At 34.9% G+C, this 27,612-nt stretch overlaps 1 long non-coding RNA gene across 17 annotated transcripts in view; it reads left to right on the top strand.

Moving 5' to 3' along the window:
* The window catches only part of LOC105465505 (uncharacterized), a 327,965-nt gene that overhangs the window by 185,662 nt on the left and 114,691 nt on the right, over positions 1-27,612 (top strand). For 14 of the 17 annotated variants that reach the window (XR_011616999.1, XR_011616994.1, XR_011616992.1 and 11 more), the window contains 2 exons: positions 14,438-14,505; positions 14,669-14,822. This is a non-coding gene — a long non-coding RNA (uncharacterized lncRNA). The remainder of the gene's footprint in view (positions 1-14,437; positions 14,506-14,668; positions 14,823-27,612) is intronic. The other 3 variants (XR_011617002.1, XR_011616996.1, XR_011617004.1) reach the window with 2 other exon arrangements.

Genomic DNA, 27,612 nt, shown 5'->3' with positions numbered 1-27,612 from the left:
AAAATCCTGTCAACACCTTCTTTTTATACTTCTAATAATCCGAACTGTGAGAGTATACATTTCTGTTGTATTAAGTCACCAAGTGGGTGGTAATTTGTTTTGGCAGTCAGAGGAAACAAATATCTAGTTATTTATATATTAAAAACTGAGATTAGGCACTGTGGTTCATATCTGTAATCCCAGTACTTTTGGAGGCCAGGGCAAGAGGGTCACTTGATTCCAGGAATTCAAGACCAGCCTGGACAACATAGTGACACCCTGTCTTGACAAAAAATTTAAAAATTAACTGGGTGTGGTGGCACACACCTGTGGTACCAGCTACTTGGGAGAATGAGGTGGGGGGATCACTGGGATCTGGGAGGTTGAGGCTGTAGCCTGGTGACAGAGTAAGACTTTGTCTCAAAAAAAAAAAAAAAAAATAAGTAACTGGTATGATGACTCAGTTCTGTTTTCCTTGGTCACAAAGACCATATGTAGAGAATGTGCATCTTTAACATTACGAAGCCTCCATCAACCTTGGTCCCACACTGGGGAGAGAGAAGCCATCCATCAATACATTTTGACAATCGTATGCGCGCGATATAAATGCTTGTTTCGTCAAGTCACTGCAATTTTGGAGATATTTGATATCGCAGCATAGACTATTAATACCCTGACTAATACAGAAGTAAAGAGAGGCTAAGGGATACAGTCAGAAACATTACTGTGTATTTCATTTTGAGTTCAAAATTAATTTTTTTTTTAGATCATATCATTTTAAGGTCACATCCAATTTTCATACTCAGGAAATAAACTTTTTATTAAATGTACAGGGTTAGAGAGAGGAAGTAGTCAATAATAGAATGGTGAAGAAGGGTTGATTACCAACTCACAGATTCTTGTAATATTTTTGATAAAATATAGAATTTTCTATAAATTGGACGTGGTTAGAGAAAAATGGATGTTCAGTAGTATTATTTTTCATTTGGTTTTTATTAAAATCATCCAGAGACATGAGGAAAAACCTGGCTCTTCCCCATAGCTGACTAAAATGAAAACTTTAATGCAGGGGACATATTTGCAGTTCAATTCATATGTGAGACATGAATATGGTAAGGAAATGATGTTTCAACAGTGCTCATTATAAGTAGGGCTTGAATGAAAAAATAATTTCTTTTTGACTCTATTCAGATCGTTGGATCAATTCAATTATACTTCTTGGTTAGTCCCTATCCCTTTATTTCACCATATTTTTAAAATTTTATCTTCATTTTAATTTTTTTCTTGAGTTGGCAAACAAAGATCAACTGGAGCTTACATAAGAGATAAACAATTTTCATTGGAATGAAATGCTCCCACACGTATTCAAATTCATATTCCTATCTTTACCTCTATCCCATAAAATGAGTGAAAAATTGTGTTATTTTTTCTAGAAAATAGGCTTTTGTCATTTCTTTATCCAATATATTTTATAATCTACTTGGGGCCTACTGCCTCTTTCAGTGGGGGAATAATATATTCTGCTCTGCAGAAATTAATAAAAGGTTCTTATAATTATATTTTATATAATGTCCTTTTCATTCATTAATTTATAAATTTATTACTAATTTATATAATTTATAATTAATTATAATTATAATTAATTTAGGAACAGGTCATGTTTGTAGCTGATAAGTGTGTAAGACAAGACAGATAGGGTTCTGTTTACTTATGAAAATCATTTTAAATTGTAGGAGATTAAAAAAAACCCAGATAATATAATATAATACATATTCTGTAAAAAATAAAGCAGGGAAGAGTGGGGGTGTCTATTTTAGATAGACGGATCAAAGAAGGTGTTGTGAGGAAGTGACATTTGCGCAGAGACCTGAGTGGAGTCAGAGAGTAGAATGAGAAAGGGTCTGGACAAACACTACATCAGGGAAAGGAAAGCACCTCAGGCAATGTGAAAAGGCCCTGCATTGTGCTGATTATATAACAGACACAGCCAATAGGCCAGTGTGTCTGGGACAGAGAGAACAAGGAAGAGGTAATACCTGTATGATATGGGGATGTACCCAGTAGCCAGACCATGGTGGGCCTGAGAAGCCACAATAAAAAAGTTTAGGCTTTATTCTAGATGTTGTAGAAGACCATTGGGGGACAGGGGGGCGTTGACCAAGGACTGACAATATATTTTGTGTTTTAAATGGATAATTTGACTGTTAGATTGAGTGTAAAATGTAGTGAAATACCAAAGGAGACAAAAAAAAATAAAGCCTTCTGCAGTACTGAAAGGAAGTGGCCTTGGTGGTTTGGATTAGTGTGATTAATGGTGGAAGTAATAAGAAGGGGTTAGATTTCAGATACATCCGGAAGCAGAATCAGTTAGTCATTTATTTCTCTAGCTTTATTCCCAGCCATCTTGCTGATGTTGAGAGTGAAAGAAAATGTAAGTCAGGGCAATTGGGGAAATGGCGGCATGGATCCCTACATGGATAATTAAGGTTTATTGTTGATGCTCTGACTTCTAGAAAGGACATCATCATTTGGCATTGTGTTTTCTATGAAAAAAAATTGTACAACAAACTTTTTCTCTTTTGTATTTCTTTCTTGAAAACTTCCTACCTTAAAAGACACATAATATATATCCATCCACCTATACACCCATCTACATCTGTTTATCATCTATACATCTATCCATCTGTCCATTCTTCCAACACCGTTACAGAGTTGTGTATTGGAAAAAAAAAAAAAAAAGAAAGAAAACAAAACAAAACATTAAAAAAAAAAAATTATCTGGTGAGGGGATAAGCAATGCTGAACTCCATCCCAAACTATGTGCCAATCTGTGAGCTAGAATCCACTAGGAGGACCAGGGTCTTATTCTTTGCACAATGGTACCACCTATGTAATTTTCTTCTTTAGAACCTGGGAAAATAAGAGTCCAAGAAGAAGAACCTTTAAAGAGAAAGATATAGAGTTACTGTCTTTTTTTAATTTTTGTAATTTACAAAAAAAAATTTTGTGGTAATAAAGGATAGTATCAACCTGATTTCATGCCTTAGTATTTTATATCCAAAACAGTATTATCTGTATTAGGGTTTTTACTAATTTACTAAATATATATATTATATATATATATATAATATATATTATATATATATATTTTAATTATTTATTTGTATGTACTTTTTGAGGGAAGTGGTCATTCTGCCCATGTTTCAATAAAATATATTTTCCCTTCTCTGCCATATTTATTGATCCAAGATCAGAATACAGCAGGATTAGAATTTGGACTCTATCTTCTTGGAACCTAATTCCAGGAATGAATCTGAGGAACAGAAGGCAAGTTGGACAAGGGTCCATTAAAGCCACAGCAATGTGAAAGCCAAAATGCCATCCAAAGAATATGGCACAGGCTCTTTAATTATGAAGTATTGGTCCTTACAATATGGGAGATGTTACATCCATTCAGAAAGCTTTAAAATGGGCAAAGGACATGAACAGGCACTTCTCAAAAGACGACATGCAAAATGACCAATAAACATATAAAAAATGCTTATCATCACTAATCGTCAGAGAAATGCAAATCAAAACCACAATGAGATACCACCTCACAGCAGTCAGAATGGCTATTATTAAAAAGTAAAAGCATAACAAATGTTGCTGAGGTTATTGAGAAAAGGGAAGGCTTATACACTGCTGGTGAGAATGTAAATTAGTTCAACCACTGTGGAAAGCAGTTTGGAGATTTCTCAAAGAACTTAAAACAGAGCTACTATTAAATCCAGCAATCCCCTTTCTGGGTCTATACCCAAAAGAAAATAAATCATTCTACCAAAAAGACACATGCAGTCATATGTTCATTGCTGTGCTATTCATAATAGTAAAGACATGGAATCAATTTGGGTGCCCATCAACTGTAGATTGGATCAAGAAAATGTGGTACACATATATATCATGGAATATCATGCAGCCATAAAAAAGAACAAAGTCATGTTCTATGTGGCAACAAGGATGTAGCTGGAGGCCATTATCCTAAGCAAACTAAGTCTGGAACAGAAAACCAAATACTGCATGTCCTCACTTATAAGTGGGAGCTAAACACTGAGTACACATGGATATACAGATGAGAATAATAGACACTGGTGACTACTATAGGGAGAAGGGAGGGAGGATGGTGTGGGTTGAAAAACAGCCCATTGGGAATTATGCTTACTACCCGGGTGACAGGATCTGTACTCCAAATCTCAGCAACATGCAATATACTCGGATAACAAACCTGCAAATGTACCCCAAGTTGAAATTATGAAATAAAAGTTGAAAATTATTTAAAAAAGAAAGCTTTTAGGAGGCTGAGGCAGGAAAATAGCTTGAACCCAGGAGGTGGAGGTTGCAGTGAGCTGAGATCGCACTACTGCACTTTAGCCCAGGCGACAGTGCAAGACTCCATTTCAAAGAAAAAAAAAAAGTTTTGTATTATGTTATTATTTGTAAAACAATCCCTCATTTCATATTTTCTCTGATTACGTGATTTATCTGGCTAACATTATATTCTGTGAATTTGAAGCTTCATTGTTACCTAAAGAAGTATACTTTTTTTGAATATTTTCCATGAATTAAAAAATCATGTTGAATAATCTAAAATGAGCATCTCCGTAAAGGCACTATCCAGGATTTTAAGTGAAAACTCTGTGTTTGATGAACCATTTTTAATTAAATGGAAAACTCTCATACTGACATCATTAAATGGGTAGTATAGACTGTGCGCCTTCTAAATGACTATCTTAGCCAGCTCGGGCTGCTGTAACAAATGACCATAGACTGGCGGCTTCAACAACAGACATTTATTTCTTACAGTTCTGGAAAAGGGAAGTCTCAGATCAGAGTACCAGCATAGTTGGGTTCTTGGTGAGGGCCCTTTTCTGGGTTGCAGACTGTTGACTTCTCATTATATTCTCACATGGCAGAGAGAAAGGGAGCTTTAGTGTCTTTCTTTTCTTTTAAGGACACAAACCCCATCATGGGGACGCACCAACATGACCTCATTTAGCACTAATCACCTACCCAAGGCCCACCTCCATGTACTATCACATTGAGTATTAGTAATTTTGAATTTTGAGGAGACCCAAATTCAGTCCATTAACCATGGCCTTCAACCAGTATAGTCTGAATAAGCCATATGTGGAAATGAAACTTACCAACAGTTTTCTTATGAAAGGGGAAAGAATTTCCACATTAAGTCATTTCATATAATTCTTTGAATTCAGACAAATAAATTTCTTGAAATTCTTTTCAGAGCTGATTCATTTTATCTACGTGGCTTTAGTGCCATATGTGAACATTAGGTCTCTTTTACAAATGATGGGGAATAATGAATGTGTTAGGAATTTGTTTTTCTGAAGTGAACTAACGACAGAGAAACATATGGTGAAATATATTTTTAATTACTTTTCAACAATGTTAAATGATTTTTTCCTTATATTCATATTTAATATTCTTGATCAAGCTTACTGAAGAATCTTCTCAGAAAGAACACAGCATTTTGCATAATAACACATGACTAATTTTATGGGTAATATATATCAGTATATGTAAGTGATATCTTTACTGCAGGATTTTTAGATCTTTGCTTATGATTCTTTATGTCTTCAAATGGAAAGTGCTTTCCTTTCTCCTTCCCCAAACTAGAATTGCCACTCTTGAGATTTTTCCATTCTACTGTTATATTTTTTTTAAATCAATAATTTGGATTTGACTTGACTGTTTCAGTTAAGGCTAACTTAAACACTGAAACAGTTGAAAACAGTAAGAAAACATTGAAAGCCCAGGCTTAAAGAGTTAAGTTTTTAACCCCACCTGTTCAGTTTTATTATATTTGAGGAGCATGGCATATAGATTATGTGTTGGTGGGCTGGGGTGTTTGAAACTTTCAGGTTTAGTGAGTTGAAGTGGTTAGGGAAATCTCTGCTTTTATTCGTGTCACAAAATGTTCTGGAGTGCTGGTACTTCCTACCACCAGTAGGCAGAAATTACATTAGATTCAAAACTGAAGGTGAGATAATGGCTGTATTAGTCTGTTTTCACACTGCTAATAAAGACATACCTGAGACTGGGAATTTATAAAAGAAAGAGGGTTAATTGACTTACAGTTCCATAGGGCTGGGGAGGCCTCAGGAAACTTATAATCATGGTGGAAGGGGAAGTAAACATATCCTTCTTCACATGGCAGCAGGAAGGAGAAGAATGAGAGCGAAGGGGAAGAAACGCCTTATAAAACTATCAGATCTTGTGAGAACTCACTGTCACAAAAACAGCATGAAGGCAACCTTCCCCATGATTCAATTACCTCCTACTGTGTCCCTCCTGTGACATGTGGGGATTATGTGAACTAAACTTCAAGATGAGATTTGGGTGGAGACACAGCCAAACCGTATCAATGGCTAAAATAAAAATTCATTGCATATAAAGAGTCATATACACACAAGAAATTAAAGCTAGGGCTAGATTTCCCACTCCATAGGTCATTCTCACAGGCCATCTTCCTTCCTTTTGGAGACCAGCTAGATTATACTCTGCATACCTACCTTTGCCACTCCATTATTAAAGAAAAAGCAACATAGCATAGTATTGCCCAACCCCTCTTTATTTGTCCTTCTGTTTATCACTGTCTTATATTGTGGCTTTGTGTCCAGGAATTGAAAAACTGCCAGTCTATAATGTTTAGCTCAGGGCACTTGCTATCCCTTTTAATGAAAAATGAGTACACAGAAACAAGGGACAGATTGAAGCAATACTTTTTCTAGAGTTCCAACTCCATAGTAGATAATATTTCAACATTTGAATGTCCCAGATGTTTTGGTTTTGAGCAAAATTTAACAAGTGGGACTTCTGACATACAGTTGAGAGACATTCTAAGTCCCTGAATCAATCTGGCTTATTAAAGAAATAAAAGAAAAGCTATTTTTATCATGCGTATTAAAAACATGGTGAAGAGTATGTAACTTGCAGGGTGCCACCTGGATTGCAGAACCTATTCTTAGTTTTCCTTCTTTTGAGTAATCACACTAAACTTTTCTGATTGAGAAGATTTGCATTTCCACCCCTCTGCCTGGCTGGGGCAAGTCTGCAAACAGCTGCATACTGGGTCGATTACTTGATCTAGAAATCAAAACTGTCTAGGCCTTAGTCATACCTCAACCAACAATTACTATGGTATCCAAATTAACTCTGAGCCAAGTAGATGTGCTAAGTTACACAAGAGCTAATGTCACACTTTCCACTGACAAAATTTTAGATGAGACAGAAAGAGGGTGTCAGGCAGAGAAAAGTATTCGGACATAGACACCGATATTTGAGGTTCCTGTGACAGGAGATTAAACCATTCAACTAGGAGGAGATTTTGCTCAGAAACTCCTAATGTTTGCACCTACAGGTTAGAAACCAGATTACATTCAACCCCACTGTGAACATTAGATGTCCTGATGTGTCTACCTTTGGCTACAGTTAGTTGAGTTGACTATCCGTATGATCTGCCAGCCCATTAAGCGATACTAAAGACTCAGTCATGTGGCAAAACTAAGTTGAGAAACATACCACGCTTGGCAAATGTTGAGGACAACTTTTTAGCAAAAGAAAGAAAGAATAAATGAATACAATTTAAAAAGTGAACCAGAGTTATTTTAAAGAGTTTTAAGGTTGTTTTGTTTTTGTTCTGTTTTCTCTTTCTCTTGTTCATATCTCTGCAGGATGCCAGCCCCAGGCTGAGGTGTGTAGATGCATTGGTATTCTGACTTCTCAGTAGGGGCTCTGTTGATGAGGTCACACTGCATATCTCATGTTCTGTGTACTTAGGTGTATATTATGTGACTCTTCACCAGTCCCTTCATCTGAAGTTCTTGGGGGCCTCCCACTTTCACATTCTAAAGGCACCAGGCTTCTCTCTTGCTGAAGGGAAGCAATTAGGCACTTTCATAATGGTGTGAAAACATTAAGTTTAAAGTTGTAGGAGGCCTTGAAAGTAGGGGAAAAAAAAAACAACCCACAAACATCTTCTCTTCAAATATCTCCTATTTCCTGATAGGCTTTTTTGACATAGTTCTCGAAAGGGAGTTTAAATTGTTGCCGTGGTCTTTTATTCTTTCATTCCTTTTAGGGTTCCAAGCTCAGCTATGTGTTTTTTATTAAGATACCTTCTCAAAAGACTTGCACACCGTCTCTAAAGGCCTCTTGCACATTTTCCAGCTGTTGTGTATTTCTTCTCTTGGTACTTCCTTTCTTTAATCATCTCTGGCATCGCCTGCGTCCTGTTCCATGCTGCTACCAGAAAGAGCCCACTCAACAGCTGGACTCTAAGGAAGGAGCCTGCTGATGATCTTGCAATGTGACATTTATCCTGCAGGTAGGAGACATCGTTTTGGCAGCTCCTGATTATGCAGAAGTAGCGTAGGTTACTCTGCAAAACTGTACTTGGTCCACAGCCCAAACGACTGCCACTGGCCCTCAGAACACCTTAAAGAACAACTTATGAACTCTTCTTGGCCCCAGGAAGTGTTAATAAAAGCTACAGTTTACATATAAAAAATTGCTATGGACTCGGGTGAGGACAAAATTAAGCTGAAGAATTATAATTTTTGCTGTTACATATAAAAAATTGCTATGGACTCAGGTGAGGACAAAATTAGGCTGAAGAATTATAATTTTTGTTGATCTCCGGATAAGCAATAGAGTCTCCAAAATGCATGCTTCTATTTTTGAGAGTGGAGGTAAGGTTTATTTGTTTTATTTGTTTGTTTTGTTAAACAATCTCTTGACTTTTACATTGTAATTACAATGTAAGGTAACTCTATGGATCTACCATATTGAACTGCCTTTCAAATGGAAATTTATTCAATGAACTTTTCCACCAAGGTTGCCACAGGCCTTTTGCTTATCATCTTTAGAAAATGCTGGACACTCCATTCTCAACTGTCTCTGACTGTGCTTCCTGTATGGTATTAGATCTAGAAATTATTTTGTAAGATGCTACACTGCTATTATAGAAAGTACCTAAGGAAACTTTCTACTTCAAAATAGACTGTCTTACCAAAAAAAAAAAGCATAGAATGTGTTGATTCTCCCTGAAAATCATTTATAGAGGGAATTCTGATCATATGTTAAATAGAGCTGCTCACTTTGCTTAACTGCTATCTCCAGAAAAAAAAAAAATCAATAAATACTTTGACTGACATTATCACCATCATTCCCACTATCACCACCCTCATCTCATAAATTACCCAAGACACTGCACTGGAATGGTTTGTGGCTCTGTTTCTCAACAGCACCTCAAAAGTTTGGCTTTGTTGTCAAGAGTTTTGCCTCCAATTAAAGACATTGCTAAGAAGTCTTAGAAATGGCCTGGTTATAAAATCTCACTGGAAAATGAGAAACAAAGTTCCTTTCAGATTTCATTTTCAGTTCAGATGGAGGAGAAAATGTTCTATTGTTCTAGTGTGCTGCATTCTCTGGTCTGAAAACAGTCTCCAGCAATGGCCAATGCTGAGGAGTACAGAGTGTGAATTTTAAGTGTTGCTGCTCACACAGATACCCAGAGGACTCCGTCAAGCCTCAGCAGGAGTCTACTTGGCAGTGAATATTGGAGGATAAAACTGCACACAGTGACAACTGAACCCAGGGCAGTTTTGAGGCCACTGGGATGTGTCCTGGTTGTTTTTAAAGTTTATAATTTGCAGTACGAGGAATTCCAGAATTTCCTGGCTTCATTTAATTACCAAATTGATGTGGGAAATACAAATGAGGGTACCATTATTAGGAAAGAAATGTCTTTCCGAATAAGTCCTGGCACTGAATTGAAGTCTGCAACTTCTGATTTTAACAATAGATGTTTGTCAGCTTCAGTCTATTAGTATTGCCAGAAGGGGAAAATACATGAAATTCCCAGGATGAGAACCCCTCCCCCCAGCATAACAAATACAAAATAAAGAGCAACTAACCCTACAGACAAAGCCTACCACTGCAGAAACTTTCTCGTCAGTGTGGGATGTCAGGATGGAGATGAAAGCATATCAAGCAATATGGGAAACTATTTGTTTCTTTAGTTATTTATTTATGACTTCTTCCTAGTATGTTCTCTCTATGGCTTAAACATGAAAAATAAGCTTTAGACCTCATGGACAAAGCATAGCAGTGGTAAAACAGAACTTTGAAAAAATCTGATATTAAACGTGCACTATACTGACATGACACCAAAGCAAATTATCATCTCTGCCAAAATCTGTACAAAATCAGTTACGTGGCATATACAGTGAAAAACGAAGATAATATTACCATGGGTGGCTATTTTAATATCATCTTGATATAGCCCTGAAGGAAATTTAGCATTCTGTTAGACAGCTTTCCACTGTCCTTCATTTTGATTTTGATGAAAATTTTTGTTGGTGAGAAAAAAAATTATTATCTTTGCAGGGAAATGGTTGCTAGGCTTTTACTTAATGATATAGAGGGCTGTAAGAGCGGGTGAAAATGCTCAGGGAGTGGTTTTAATAAGTGTGAGTGCAGTTAAGGAAAATTTTGCAGGCCGAAAAAAATTTCTGAATGCTTTTTGATTTGGGAAAGCTCTTGAGAAGGTTGACATAGACAGCGGCAATTATCTGTCCTTTTCTACATCGTCAACTGAAGGTAAATGAACTTTTTAAATTGGGTGAACAGTTTATATTCAGAATTTTTTAAAGGACTTACTTCATTTTTTAAATTTTAATTAAAAAAATGTTCTCTTCTATCAGCTCTTATGTGAGCTGCAAAATCAGGTAATGTCTATGTCAAGGGCACATGAAGCTGTCTACGATTTGTTTTTCCTTATGTTTGCTTATCACTATCCATGTAGATGTTTTAAAAGCCAAGGCAATACAATGAAATGAACATCTCAAAGATAGACTGCAGATGGAATCCCTCTTCACTCATCCAAAAGCCTGCCTTTTGTTCTGTTTCCTTCCTTCCTTCCTTCCTTCCTTCCTTCCTTCCTTCCTTCCTTCCTTCCTTCCTTCCTTCCTTCCTTCCTTCTTTTCTTTCTTTCTTTCTTTCTTTCTTTCTTTCTTTCTTTCTTTCTTTCTTTCTTTCTTTCTTTCTCTTTCTCTCTTTCTCTTTCTCTCTTTCTCTCTTTCTCTCTTTCTTTCTTTCTCTTTCTTTCTTTCTTTCTTTTCTTCCTTTCTCTCCTTCCTCCCTCTTTCTCTCCCTCCCTCCCCTCTTTCTTTCTCTTTTCTTTCTTTCTTTCTTTCTCTTTCTTTCTTTCTTTCTTTCTTTCTTTCTTTCTTTCTTTCTTTCTTTCTTTCTTTCTTTCTTTTTCTTTCTTTCTTTCTTTCTTTCTTTCTCTCTTTCTCTCTTTCTCTCTTTCTTTCTCTTTCTTTCTTTCCTTCTTTCTCTCTCTCTTTCTTCTTTCTTTCTTTTAGATTAGAATTCTGTTGCACCAGTCAACCCCATTTTAAGGTTAATAGCTATTTATACTGTCAACTTTGAAGTTTTAGGCAGGGAAATGCCACTCAGAGTGGAAAGGATGACAAAGATGGAAAGAAGAAAAGATATCCCCTGATTAAACATATTCAGAAATACATCTACCTGTGAATAGAATAACCTTTGTAGAAAAAATATAGACCCATTAAGAAGGGTCCATGGTGAAATAAAAAATAATAGATGTTTAAGAACAAGGTTTTCAATTTCTTCATTGAAATCTGCATTGAGTTCAGCTATTGAAACAACTTGATTAACCATAAAAAGAACATTTCCCCTCTAATGTGATATTTCCATACATGTTTTCTCAGAAGACTAATTTCAGATCATTTTACTGGGAACTGTGCTGTTTCGGAGAAATATTTCTTGCAAAGTTTCTTTTGCAAAGTATTTTCTCTCTAAATGCTAAATGCCAAAGCACAGGTGGAATAGATAGATGGTTTACTAAAGTTTAAAGTGAGCCAAGAATAGGCATTTTTGGAAAAACATCTAATTTGGAAAGTTATGGGTATAAATATTAAAGTTATAATAATTATGGGAAATGGGAAAAAATAAAAAAGTAAAAATGTTATAGTAGCACTTTATTTTAGATCTCATATTCCTTTTGACCTGCACCTGTTTTCCTGGAGAAATACTTACAATTATCATTAAATACATGCAAAAGTACCTAACCTGCAATTGCCTGTGTCTTTCTTTGTTATCACTTTGGATAGCTATGCAATATACTACTTTATTGATGTACCATGATTTACCCAACACCCTGATTTTTGGACATAGAGTTACCTTCAATTTTTCAAAATTATAAGTACTGTTGCCAAAATACAAACAAACAAACACACACACAGCAAAGAATACTGACCTAGAATTCATAATTCTTGAGTTCCAGCTGTTTTATTGGGAAAGTAACATTAGAGAACTCACTTATTCCCTTAATTGCTTCACTTGTCAAACAAAAACAATAACGCTTGCCTTTAACAGAGTTTTGGTGAAGATCAAATATATGACTACTCTTTAAAAATTGTAATTTACTGAAATACGTATATTTATCTTTAGGATAAATCTGAAGGATGAACCATATAGGATGAGGCTTGTTGTGTAGAAATAGGATTCTTTGGCCGCATGCCTTTAAGCTTTAATGAATTTCAGGGTTCTCTGCTCACTCAAAATTAGAAACAAGAGCTGTAATTGACTAGTTTTAGAACTCAGTGGAGGGTAAAACCAGGCTGTTTACCTTCACTGGTTATAGTTTTACCCTAGAGCCACAAATACTTTGGGGCATGAGACCTTACAATACAATAACGCTTTAGAAGTACATATCACTTTGCTCATTTACAATGAGCTACTGACAATGCTGTTTTGCTATTTACAATGCATTTTTCACATACATCATCTCAATAATTTTTAGTATCTTGTACAGAAAGTTATGAGTAGTATGTTCACTTTATAGAGAAAAAGAGCTAAGGCTATGGAAGAAAAATTATATATAAGCTCATAAACTTCATGATAGCGATGAAGCTTGAACTCAAATCGTATAATTTTTGAATCCTGGGTGCCACAAGAAACAAACAGGACCTAAAGTAGTGTACAGGATAATGAGAACAACTTGAAACATTTCTGAGTTATTTTTATGAGACATAGTGCATTTCTATTGCAAGGCCCAATCAATCCTCAACACAAATATGCAGATACACACAAATGTATGTGTGTCTCAAGGGGGGAGGACACATGTTTGTGTGTATTGTGTTCTCTTCCCTTTAGACATTCAATAAATCAACATTTTCAATTTTTAAATCTCGAAAACTTCAAAACAAACATGAACACAAACACTATTTCTTTTGGAAACTCAGTAAATAAAAATTTTAAATTATTCCATATTTCAATTTGAGCTGTAAAGGTGGTCATTACTGTTTCAATTTTTATCAAATTCCTAATGGTGTTAAAGATATTTTTATAAATCTTGGGTAACAGTTTTTTCCGTAAATCACCTCTTTGATGTTTATCAACTGTACAGTAGTGTTAATTATAATTATAATTCTGTAATACTTACCTACTGCTGTGTAACAAATTATCCCCAAATTCACCAACTTAAACATTTATTACCTCTCAGTTTCTGTGGGTCAAAATTCTGGGTGCAGCTTATCTGGGTGCTTTAGCTCAAGATTTCTCATGAGGTTTCAGTCAAGTTTTCATGAAGGATACTGTCTAATCTGAAGATTCAACTGTTGGGGGAGGAAATCTGCTCCCAAGCCCCCTCATGTGGCTGTTGTCAGGCCTCAGTCATTTGCTGTGTATCGCCATAGAGGTACACATGACACAGCAGTTGGCTTCCTCAAGGGTGAGAGAGACAGTAAGAGAGTGTGCTCAAGGCAGAATTTTTAATCTGATTTTGGAAGTGACATCTATCACTTTTGATACATTTTATTCATTAGAAGGGAGTGATCTTGTAGAGTTCATACTCAAGGGGAAAGAATCATATAAGGGTATGAATAACAGAAAGTGGGATATTAGGTGCCATCTTAGAGGCCACTTGCCACATATCTTTGACTATTTTTTATCTTTTCACTGACATGGAAGAAGTATTTATATATTAAGGTCATTACATATTATGACTATCTGTCCTTTTAAAAATATATAGTCTTCCAACTTAGAATATAACTTCTATATTTCCTTCCTTCCTCCTCTCCTTCCTTCCTTTCTTCTTTCCTTTCTGTTACGTGTAGTCAACTATTTTCAAAGATCTATCTAGATGCAACTTTGATTCATATATCAGACTTGTAGTATAGGTAAATCTTTGCAGAAAAAGTGAAAAGAATGTTGTTAAAATTGTTTCTATGAATAAAAGACTTCGACGAATCTTCTGACTTATTGCTGAAACTTAATATAGATTTAGTTGTAGTTACAATTATTAAGATTTTTAAACTAAATTTTCTAAATGTATCAAAGTTATTAACTTCTGTTCCACTTTTATTTCTAGTGACTAATATAGTCTGGGAGTGAACTAGAAATGCATTTGGAAGTTTCTACCATATGACAGGAGGAAAGGTCAGGTGAAAAGAAATAACAAGGCCATGTTTTCTCTAAAAATTAAAATGGGATGAATGGCTTGCATTAACATTTTTCAGTTTACACTTTAAATAACTTTATGAATATGTAAGTGATTTAAAATTGAATGAATTTTCTTTTGATAAAAAATGTTTCTTCTTAGCCTAGATATTCAAGTAATACTGGAAGCATCTATCAATGAAGATATAGAAACAGAATCTTGACTGGGGCAGGAAGTTGAACATGATGATTACCAAGATCTCTTACAATCTAACACACCTCTAATATCTAAAATTTGAAATCTTGCCTGGTTACAGGTAAAAATTGTGTTGTGAAGACATTCCTGATTTTCTTCCTTTTCTCATCAGAAAATCCTTTATCCAAAGAATGTTATTAATATCACTATGAAACATTTCAGTTCAAATTCTCATTTTCTTCCTCTGTAAAATGAAGAAAACAACATTCACTTTAGATTTTTAAAAGAAGATTGAATGAACTCAGATTTTCCCAATGTGTTATAAATTGCCAAACAAACCTGTGTTGTTTTCCCTGGTTCCTGATTGGACCAGATAAAGTACTTGCCTAGAACAGCCTGAAGCCTACAAAGGGGTGAACCTAACACACATATTTTCTCCATGAGGCACTTCAGAGTCTTCTTGTACTCAGGAACACCAGGCGGCACTTCAGCCCTATGCCTGGAAGCCATCTTAAACGTTGAAGTCACAAGCAAAAAGCACAAAATGCCAAAAACATGACACTAAATGGACCATGACAAGGATAGACAGTTATTTAAAGTATGGGAACTGAAACAAGATGGCAGAGGGTTACCTTGTTCAAGCTCAGCTGGGAACTTGCCCATTAGGTGACACAAGTCTGTTGCCTCTTTTCACATGTCCTCAAATGACTGTGAAAGCACTGAGATCATGGATTTGGGGGTTATGCTTAAATTTAGTGAGTAGGCGAATTTGACAATATGAAATCCATTAATAATGGGGTTAGATTTTACCTGCTGCATGTTATACAGGAAAAGAGTTATATGGAAGAGCAGGATTTCAACACTGTTAATAATGGCTTATATTTCAAGGACATTGGCAAATGAATCTTTTTAATGCAAATGGCATTTTCACTGATGTTAATGTGAACAGTGGCTCAAAGGAACCTAACCCAGTATTTTCCCTTGGAGTAGTAATTAGTATTCACTAATTTATTGTTCGTGGTTACTTTATAGAATATACTACTGTGAATCATGAGAAATGACTACATAGTCACCAAGACAACAACAATGATAATATTGGATCATTCGCTAAGAACTTTCTAGTCCTGTACTAAGCACAGGGTTAAGCATTGTACAAACATTTTACAGCAGACAACTGAGGACTCTGTATTATTCATATTTTATAGAAGGTAAAATTATAATTCAGTAAATTTGAAGGTCTAGTGTAAACAAAGAGCTGAATTGTAATTCTGAAGCTACTGATCTTTCTGCTACTCTATAATGTCCAACTTTAATAATGAAGTTGATTGAGTATATATTGCATGTTAGACCAGCTTATAAAGCCAATGAAACGATCTGATTTTCACTGTCAAAATTCCCAAGGATAAATGTAGCAATTGGTAGGAAATCTCTCATCTATCAAGAAGTTATTGTTTCTGGCAATTGTTACCAAAGAGATAAATCCACTGCTCTTCCAACTTTTCTTTGTCTTTCTTTATCTTTATCATCAGTTATACTGTGGGCACAGTAATGCTATATTCCAGAACACTTCATTTATTTGGACATATCATGTGATCTGTTGACTTAGATTATTTTAATTTACTAAAATAATTACATTCATAAAAAATGCAACAGCAAGTAACCATAATACTGATTTTGGAATTGCATGATTATGAGAATATAAGTTTTCAGAACTAGAGTTAGGTTTTTTCTATCATTTCTGTCCCATTTTTCATTTCTACTATTGTTCATAGAATAAAATTTTAAAGTGTGAAAGTTTCTGATAAAAGTGAAGCAGTGTTTTGTTTTCATTTTTTCATTTTTTGAGAAATTAAAAGGGCACAGAAATATGATTTTCGAGGAATGTTGCATAGAGATAATGATATGTATTACACTTCTTGAAAATAGATGACCTTTCCTTGGATCTTACGTAGGGGGCAGGAAGATGTAGACAAGAGATAACTTAGGAAGGCAGCTTATAGGAATGAAGGGGCAATATGGCCCTCCTGCTTCGTTGGGTGTGTTTTCTATAACTTGCAATCCAGAGCTTGTATCAATGAGTTCTCTGCCATTGATTTTCCTCTTAGGAAATTCATCAGATTATTATGTAAATTGTACTTGCGATGAAGAAATCATATTAATCACTCTATATCCTAACATTGTGAAAATATTTATAAAGACATCCAGACTCCTATGTTCATTATTCTACAACATATCATAACACAGTCTTCTGTGATGATATTATAAATGCATATTTGGGGGTTATATACAAATGAACATCTTAATCTTAATCATTCAATGGAAAAGTCTATGAATATGTGGGAGGTAGTTTCAGTGAATGAGTATAAAAGAAGGGTTGTGTTCAGGAAAGATCAACTGACTCCTCCACAGTTTTGCCTGAGCTTGCCCTGCCTGCCAAGAAATGCAGAACATAATTCTTTCTTTTAATGGTATCCCTGAATATCTTGCAAATGAATTTCTAATCACTGTTACATAGATATTCGTTGTAGATGTAAGTCTTATAACTTAATACAAGGTAAAACCTATGAATTCATAAAATATGGTGGCTATAAATGACTAAAATATATTCCAGCTTTATCTGAAATATGTTCTCTGGTTTTCACTCAGTTAAGTATATGCTACAATTTTTGATACTTAAAAAACCTATTTCATTTCATTAAACAATAAGGAATTATATAAGCTTTTCCATAGTGAAAATTTTTGGAGATTTCCCAGTACTATTTTTGCAACATTCAAAAACTATCATCTTGGAGTCTTGGTGTACTGAGGAGATATTAGAACAAAATTGTGAAAATAACTATTTTTAAAATGCATACTAATCATGTAAGAATTATAAAAATTATTAAAAAGTTTAAAGGCAAATGTAAAGAAATTGCTAAAAGTTTACAATCTAGATAAAGGCATAATTAACATATATTAATCATTTTTTTCTTTCCCTGTCTCTCCACACTATACACACACACATGCGTGTGCGTGCACGCGTGCGCAAACACACACACAAGAGTGGTGAGCCAGTTTCTCTTTATTTATAGTTTTTATTTTTTGCTGAAATTCTTTCTCTTCTCTCATTAACCACTTTATTTTCTCATTATATCTATAGATCCCACATGCTATATGCATTTACAATAGTTATTTAAAAATATTTGTTTACTAATTTCAAAATCTGTGTTATCTTTGTATCTTTTCCTATGAACTGATTTCTCCTAGTTATGGGCCATAAATTCTTGTTTTCTTTATGTCATATTAATTGTCTGTTGGTGCATAAAAATTATCCTAAAACTTAGCAGTTTAAAGCAATGATTACTTACTATCTTATACAGTGTCTGAGGGTCAGAAATCTGGGTGTGGTTTAGCTGGATTGCTGTGGCTTAAGATGTCTCATGTGGTTGCAGTCAAGTTGTGCTGCAGTCAAGTTGTGCTGCAGTCATCTAAAGAGACTGAAGATGTACTTCCAAGTTCACTCATTTGGCTGTTAGCAAGCACTTTGGTTACTTGCTACATGGCCCTCTGCATCTACTAACATGATATGATTGCTGGATGCTGTCAGAGCTAGTGATCTCAGAGAGTGAGAGCGGGTGAGGAGGAGAACCCAAGATGGAAGTCACAATATTTTATAATCTAATTTCAAGTGTGACATCTCATTACTTCTGCCTTATTCTATTTATTAAAAACAAGTCACCAAGCCCAACTGAGCCCACACTCAATGGGAGGTGATTACACAGTGCGATGAGTATCAGAAGGTAGAGATCACTGGGGGCCATCACTGAGGATACGTGTAGAAAATGTCTAGTAATGTTTTAAGGAACACTGGACATTACAATGTTTTTTTGGTTAAAGACTCCCTTTGTTTCCTTTAAAAATTACTGAGTTTTATTTTGGCAGGTAGGTATTTTACCGCTGGATCAATTTTATCTCATCATGATGTTGTTAGACTTGTACAGAAAGGGGTCAAGTGTATTCTGTCCTCTAGGATTAGAATAATCGGTTACTGCTGAAGTGTGGTCTTTCTAGGGTCTCAGTGCTCAAGGGGTTCAGCAGAGTCTCTGGCTTGATAGATTCCATGGACTTCTGAGGAATGCTAACTCTCATATGCCTAATATACACATACGCATATATGTGCATATATTTATTAGGTATGTATGTGTGTATATTTACACTAATTTTGGACCCCACTGTGTATCTATATTGTACAGTATGCTCCATTCATATAGATATTGTGGAAAATAGCCTCTCTCTTCTTATTTGTGTTGTCATTCACCTATGTTAAAAATATAGCTGATGTGAAAATGAATTGGAATACAGATACCACATATTTAGTAAGTTAAATAATGATTTATAATTTTGATTAAGGGGTGGAGGACTAGAGAACAATTGGAACGGACATTCAAGAGAATGAAAACAATTTGGAAATTAATCTTTTAGTGTCTACTTTTCATGCTAGTAATACAATGAACTGGGTTTCTATTCAACTGCATTAACTTTGTGATGTAATTTATATATAATTTTGGATAAATTGACATAAATACAGTATATTCAACATCTACTGAATGAAATAAATTTTATGTGAAGTTGTATCCTCATGCCTTCATCTGATATTTGCAGTTTTATTAGGCTTTCATTGTGTTTATACACATACTCATTTTGTCTATAGCTTTCATGCAGTAAAAGAGCCTAAAAAGGCTTTTGCATAAGAAGATTGTGATGTCATGTTAGAGCATTTTTTATTTTTCTAAACACCTTGGAATTAATTTCAAGGTTGATGAAATCACCAGGATTCCTTGAGGTATGTTTAAAAAAATATTATGGTAAAAAAAATGTCTTAAATTGTGTATGATATGGACAGTAAATTATATTTATGATTGTTAAGCACTGTTACCTTTAGGAGTAGGTAGAACATCTATCTCAGAATAGATTTCCTTGTAACAGTTTTCTTAAATGTCAAAAAGCAAAGGAGAGAACTCTGCATTACAGCAAATTTATATTTATGATTTTTTTCTCCAAGACAAAGTTAACATTTGAAGAGCTACAAGGTTTTATTATTCTAAACACAGAGCAGAAGGAGCATTCATGAAGAGTGCTGGAAATGCTAGATAAGCTCTTAGTGACTGGCAGTGCCAATGCTAGCTGTACTTAAGTTATCTTGTATGCTTCCTTATTATTTTGCCGTGTTGTTGCTGAAGGGGAAATCTATTAACTCAGAGGAAAATTCAGACCAAAGAATCAATTACTTCCTTTTCTATATTCATCATGATTAATCTACCTTTATTTTTGTTTATGAGGACACAGTTTCCAGTATAAATCATCTGAACATTCAAAGATGCTTTACCTTAAATAAAATTAGGTATTGGTGACCGCAGTCACAAATATAAGGAATAAAGGACATATGCTAAATCACTTCTTTCTTACCAAATACATTCTTCACTCTGCCCCTGCTGTGCTAGTCCCGAGTTATTCCAGAGACTGGCTCACCAGCTGGGCTTTATTATACCAATTACAATTGCTTTGGCTCATTTTGAAAATATAAACTGATATGATCAATGGCTTGACAATGCACATTATCATGCATACAAATGTCATTCCTTCATTCAAAAGAATGTATCTCTGACATTATGCTTTAAAAATATTTAAATTATTAGTGATTATTCATTGATGAGATCTGCTGGGATTTTACACTTGGAAGTGTAGAAAGTTGAAAATCTGTCATTATCCTCTAGAAAACAATTGCTCTAAACTCCACGGGCCCCCAAAATTGTTAGAGTATAACAAAACATATTTACAGTATAGCACAGTGGATTAGAAATAAGCTTTGAGGTTACCTCTGCCACTTAAAAGATATGTGATCTTGATTAAATTACTTAATCTTCTTCCTTCCAGTTTCATTATCTTAAAGTTAACAATTTCAATATTATGGTACTGTTATGGGGATTAACATGAGATAATTTATGTAAAATACTTACCTTGACTGGTACATAGTGAGTGCTCAAAAAATATTTGTTGAATGGATACATAGATGAATATTCTTCTAAGACTGTCTCATTAAATCAGTTTTCATTACAAAGAAAAACAAAAATGACATTTTTTCCCCAAGCTACCTTTATTAATTTGATTATAACTCCTTACTGGCTGAAACATTCTTAGTCAATCATTAGCTTTATTGAATGCACTTGCAATTCTAAGCACTAGTTATGTACCTACAAATTCCAAACTGCAAGGAAAAATGCAAAATTTAAGGAACAGGACCTTATGTATTATGGTGTATTACTACAAATGTACAATCTTTATATTACTCAAAATTCTCCTAAGGAAATGGGTACTCAAAAATGTCTTACTAATTTTTTCTATCTACCTACCTATTATGTAAAATTTATGGGCAAGTATCTACATTTAGAAGTATGTCCTAGAAGAGGGAAAATAGAGGAACTTCTATAAAGGATGAGTTTAGAGTTCAAAATTTCATATTTTCATTTCAAATGAGTTACATTTTTAGTTCTGTGATTGTAGACAACTCAAATTTTTCTGAGACTTATTTCTTTCATTCACTGAGAATACAGAATGATAAATAACATAATAACTTGAAAGTGCTTGGTGGACCAGAAAGCGTTGGCCCATCTACAGAGTTATGGTACTGTCATCCATCACTGCCAGGAGGGCATGCAACTATCTCTATTGCGATTCTCTGATCAGAAGTGTGGGAAACTTTTAATAGGCTGTCACTATCAGCTCCCATTTCTGCTGTAACCTGGTTCTTTGTCACAGTCCCAGAAAATCTGAACGGGGACTTAACACAGTGGGTCATTTGTGAGGTCTCAAAGAGGGGCACCTGCACACACTAATTTATTCTGATCCTGTTTCTTATAATGAATCTCAATGTTCACTTATCTTCAAATCATTCTGCCGTATACCACATATTTATGTCTGTATGTTATTTTTTTAAGCAGTTCTATTAACCTAGATCCTCAACAGAAGCCTACAACTTGCTCAAAGAAAAGTTAATATGAACTCATCCATCACATCTCCAGAAGGATTCTCTGGAAATGCCTCCCTTAGAGCCAATCTCTCCTAATTCTCTGCTCCCATATACTTTTATTTTTGTAGTTACCAAGAAATAATCTATTTTTTTTTTTTTTACATACCTGTCTGCCTGATTAGACTGAAAGTCCTGTAAGGGCAAGAATGATAGGTATACCTTTTTTATAAAAAGAAAATCTATCACTGTAATCATAGGAATCAACATAATGTTAAAATAAATACTAAAGTGAAATGAAAGAAAAAATTTTAAAATAAGTTGTATCTTTTTCTAAATAAATATATGGTTATTAAAGAATACTTAGAAAAACGTAGAAGAAAAAACATTAAAATACAATCACAAAAATAATGAGATATTATTTTAGAACCACTCTATTGATAAAAATTATAAAGATTACGAGTATTAACTATTGGTAAAGATAAAGGAAACACCATAGGAGTGTAGGTTTGTTAAATATTCTACTGGAAATATCTATAAAATCAATATATGTAAGTGTACCTTGTTTTATTATGCTTTGCTTTGTTTTGTTTCACATATATTGCATTTTTTAAAAAATAAATTGCAGGTTTGTGGCAACCCTGTGCCCAGCAAGTCTACTGGTGTCATTTTCCAACAGCTCGCTTTGTGTCTCTTTGTCACAGTTTGGTAATTCTGGAAATATTTCTATCTTGTTGATTATGATTATAACTGTTATGATGATCTGTGATCACTGATCTTTGATGTTACTATTCCAGTGGTTTTGAAGGGCCACAGACTGCTCCCACATAAAATGGTGAACTTAATGGAAAAAATGTTATGTGTGTTCTGACTGCACCACTGACCCGCTATTTGCTGTCTCTCCCTCTCTTTCTCTCACCTGAGCATTTCTATTTCCTATATTGAAATGAGGCCAATTAATAACCCTACAATAGCCTCTAAGCATTGGAGTGAAAGGAAGAGTCACACATCTCTCATTTTAAATCAAAAGCTAGAAATGATTAAGCTTAGTGAGGAAGGTGTGTCAAGAGCCAAGATAAGCTTAAAGCTAGACCTTTTACATCAAACAATTAGTCAAATTGTGAATGCACAGGAAAAGTTTTTGAAGGAAATTAAGAATTCTACTCCAGTGAACACATGAATGATAAGAAACCAGAACAGCTGCATAGCTGGTATGGTGAAAATATCAGTGGTCTGAGTAGAAGATCAGTCCAGCCCAAAGAGCTGAGATTTCAAGAAATTTTATCTTTCACAAATGTAGATATATAAAAAGGACATATTTTCATTTATTGAGGAAGTTTCAGTGTTTTTAAAGATATGCACAATGATCACATACAAAGTCAATGTTGTGAAAATGTACTTTCATGGGGTCAAATTTCTGATGTCCAAGGCAGCAGAAGAAAAGTCTGTCCCAGATCTGAGAGAGAAACTGGTTCTTCTTTTCCCCCATACGGTTCTCGTGGTGGTGAATACGTCTCACGAGATCTGATAGGCTTATAAGGGGTTTCCCCTTTCACTTCGCTCTCATTCTCTCTTGCCTACCGCCATTTATAATGTGACTTTCACATTCTGCCATGATTGTGAGGCCTCCCCAGCTATGTGGAACTGTGAGTCCGTTAAATCTCTTTTGCTTTATAAATTACACAGTCTTGGGTATGTCTTTATCAGCAGCGTGAAAACGGACTAATACAACACCCATATGTATCTCCTTAAACCATATCTAATTTCCAAATAAAGACAATAACAAGGTAATAGTTCCACTGAAGATGATGCAACTATCCTGTGATTGGTTTTGGGGATTCTGTATGTTTGGAATTTTAGACTTTAGGGATTTGGATATGTCGAGGTTTCAACATTTATGATTATGGTATGTGAGACTGTATCTCTCAGGATTATGATATGAAGCCTGTGGTTATAGAAAACATAACTATTCAATGTGGACCAAACAGCCTTTTATTGGAAGAAGATGTTACCTAGGACTTTCATAGATAGGCAAGAGAAGTGAATGCCTGGCTTCAAAGTTTGAAAGAACAGGTTGACTCTCTTGTTAGGGGCTAATGCAGCTGGTGAATTAAAGTTGAAGCTAATGCTTGTTAATCATTCTCAAAGCCCTAGGTTACTTAAGAATGCTGCTAAATCTTCTATGCCTGTGTGTCCTCTATAAATGGAACCACAAAGTCTGGATGATGGTACATTTGTTTACAGTATGGTTTACTGAATATTTTAAGCCCACTTTTGAGAACTACTGCTAAAAAAGAGAGATTCCTTTCAAAACATTACTGTTCATTGACAATTCACTTGGTCATCTAAGGACTCTGATGGAGATGTACAAGGAGATTAATGTTGTGTTCATGTCTGCTAACACAACATACATTCTTGCAGCTCCTGGGTCAAAGAGGAATTTCAATTTCCAAGTCTTATTAACATTTCAAAAGGTTGTAGCTGCCATAGATAATGATTCCCCCTGTGGATATAGGAAAAGCAAATCGAAAATCTTCTGAGAAGGATTCACCATTCTAGGTGCCATTTAGAGCATTTGTGATTTATGGGAGGACATCAAAATATCAACAATAATAGGAGTTGGGAAGATGTTGATTCCTGTCCTCATGGATAACTTTGAGGGGTTCAAGACTCCTGTGAAAAAAGTAACCAGATATGGTGGAAATAGCAAGAAAACAACAATGAGAAATGGAGCCTGAAGATGTGACTGAATTACTGCAATCTTGTGATCAAACTTTAATGGATGAGCAGTCGCTTCTTATGGATGAAAATAGAAAGTGGTTTCTTGAAATGGAATCTATTCCTGGTGCAGATGCTATGAACATTGGTAAAATGACAACAAATGATTTAGAATATGACATAAACATGGTTGATAAAGCATCAGCAGGATTTGAAAGGATTGACTGCAATTTTGAAAGAAGTTCTACTGTGGATAAAATGCTACCAAATAGCATTGTATGCTACAGAGAAATACTTTGTGGAAGGAAGAGTCAATCAATGTGGCAAACTTCATTATTTTCTCATTTTAAGAAATAGTATGGCCACTCCAACCTTCAGCCCCCATCAACACTGAGGCAGGGCTCTCCAGCAGCAAAAAGATTCTGGCTCTCCAAGGGCTCAAATGTGTTAGCATTTTTTAGCAAAAAAAAAAAAGTCTTTTAAAATAAAAGTCTATACATTGTTTTTTACACATAACACTATTGCACACTTCATAGGCTGCAGTATTGTGTAAATATAACTTATATGCACTGGGAAACCTTAAAATCTGTGATACTCACTTTATTGTGATACTCGCCTTATTGAATCAGTCTGGAACCAAATCTGCAATGTCTCTAAGGTATGCCTGTATCATATAACACTACAATTGTATTACTAGATGTGTAACCCAAAAATCTCTAGCATGATATATTCAGGAAGTCACATCAAAATATGTTTAATTGTAGCATTGTTTGTGAGAGAAAAAGTGGAACACAACTATATTCTGTTAGAGAAATAATTGAGGAAACCCTATACAGCAGGGTAATGAATGAATTAACTCTAAATGAATGAGTATAGATATGACTTTTAATTATTTATTTGAATGCAAAGAACAAATTGCAGAAACTTTCCCTTGTTCATATCATTTATGTTTATTTAAATCCATACTGATACTATACCATGCTCTATTTGGGGTGTCTCTCTCTGTGTGTGGAGTGTGTGTGTGTGTGTGTGTGTGTGTGTGTGTGTGTGTGTGTATTTCAGAAATGTAGACTATAAAGAAAAACATAAACTCCATGATGTTCTCCTAGGGAATGAGGAAATGAAGATGTATGGGAAGAATGAAAATTGGACTAGGGAGGAAAAGTAATGTTATTTCAAATTTATAAATAACATTATAATAAAAACAAAAATAACATGTTGATATATTTCTTCCACTTCTTCTCAGTGTATTCCTTCTAGTGTCCTACATGTATAATTTAATAGTTTAAACTTAAAAATAGTTATTATTATTTGTTCAGATCTTAGGAGATATCTCTTTATATATCTGTGTTACATACAACTTGAAAAGTTTTCCAATGGCATCTGTGTTGTGTGGCATTTAGAATGTATTACAAACATTTGTTGGATCTCTACTTCATGCTAAGTGGTCATTTAGATTCTTCACAGGAATGAGAAACAGTATCTAAATTTCAGTAACCTAATAAAAATTAGCTATCATTACTTTCAGCTAGAAAGTTTACCATAGAAATTATCACCAAATTAGATTTTCTGTATTTATATTTTCTGTGCAATTTTTATAGTAACTTCCTTAAAAGCATACATTTCCCAATAAACAGGTGAATAATGAATACACAAACCATATAAGTACAAAAATATACATAGATTTCTTTCTTATTGCCCTCTTGATACATTGCTTTCTAAAATAAATCCAGAATGGCCATCAGTACAATTCACATTCGCTAGCAAAATCTTTCCTCTTTTACTTGTTTCTGCTACTCCAAAGCCTTTCCAGTTTTCAATACAATAGTGCATACATATGAATGAATCTATTTAATTGCAACTTATTCTCAAGACAGTGAATCAGTTTTTGAAGAGTCTTGGGTATCTGTTGATGTTTCTGAAGTTAAGTGAGAACCAAGTATGTCTCCTACAATTTTTCCTTGTGGAAAATTATGGTCCCTGTTATACTGCTTGTTTATAACAAGCTCTAGTATAAAGCCACAGATTATGTCTGTAGGTGTTCAGGTAGGGTTTACAACCAGCAGCTGAAGCAGAAAGAAGAACACATGCCAATTTTACTACTTTTAGTGATAGTCAAGGAATGTTGGATAATTATTGTGTTATCCAACAATAATGTTGTGTCATTATTTTGGAATGTGTATGCTTTAAGTTACACAAAAAGACAGTTCCTTAAACTTTGAATATGAATATGCTTTCTGATCATGATATATTCTCAAATGAATAATACGAATTGTGGATTTCATGTGGCATGGTCCGTGTGATTTTCTACATTAAAGGGTGGATGTCTGCAGATTTGGAGGTGGTGCTGGCGCCTTCTCTCATGCTAGCATTTCCATTGCACAAGAGAATTAGAGAACGCAGTCACTGAGATGGGGTTGATCTAGGGAAAAAAGAAGCCGCGGAACATATGTTTTTCAAAATGGAACTCACATTCAAGGGTGTTCTTGGACACTGACAATGAAAAACAACGTGAGAAAAGATGGGCACTAAAAATGAGTCATGAGGGGGTAACAGCGAAGTCAGTCAAACTCTGGGCTTCTGCCAAGTCTGACAGGCAAGAAACTGGCAGAGACTCAGGGGAACTTAGACAATAATAGAAGTAGTAGTGGCAAGGGCCACCTGCTTTTCTTAAGAGATTAACTATTGTTAAACCCTTGGCACTCTGCAATGGAACCTTGTATCCACAGGCAGGAAGCAGAGCACGCTGTGATATTAGTCTTGGGAATTCATGCCAAATCAAAGAGAATCATCCCTGCTTTCCACTGAGGGAGAAGAGAGCATGCCAGACCAGCTGAAACATCTGCTGTTGTGAGAGTTTCTTGAAGGACTGAAGCTTCCATCAGGCTATATATATAGTTTGTATACACACACACACACACACCCCCCTTTATATACATACATAAATGCATACATATATACATACATAGTTTTTTATATATATACACATTTAAAATACACACACACTCACTTTCAGTGAGGAAGAACCTGACTTAACAGGCAAAGCATCAAACCTGGTGCTAGTCCCTTTGACATTCCCTCATTTTGTACTTTTTTTATACAAACGATTGTTCAAGATGTAAACAACCTTCTCAAAATTAGCCCAGAGAAAATAAAGAACATGGAGATGATTCTGGACACAAATAGCCAT

This window comes from Macaca nemestrina, chromosome 19 (genome assembly GCF_043159975.1).
Source record: "Macaca nemestrina isolate mMacNem1 chromosome 19, mMacNem.hap1, whole genome shotgun sequence".
NCBI lineage: Eukaryota > Metazoa > Chordata > Mammalia > Primates > Cercopithecidae > Macaca > Macaca nemestrina.
Note: the sequence above shows the minus strand (reverse complement) of the source record. Positions and strands in the feature narration are given on the sequence as shown.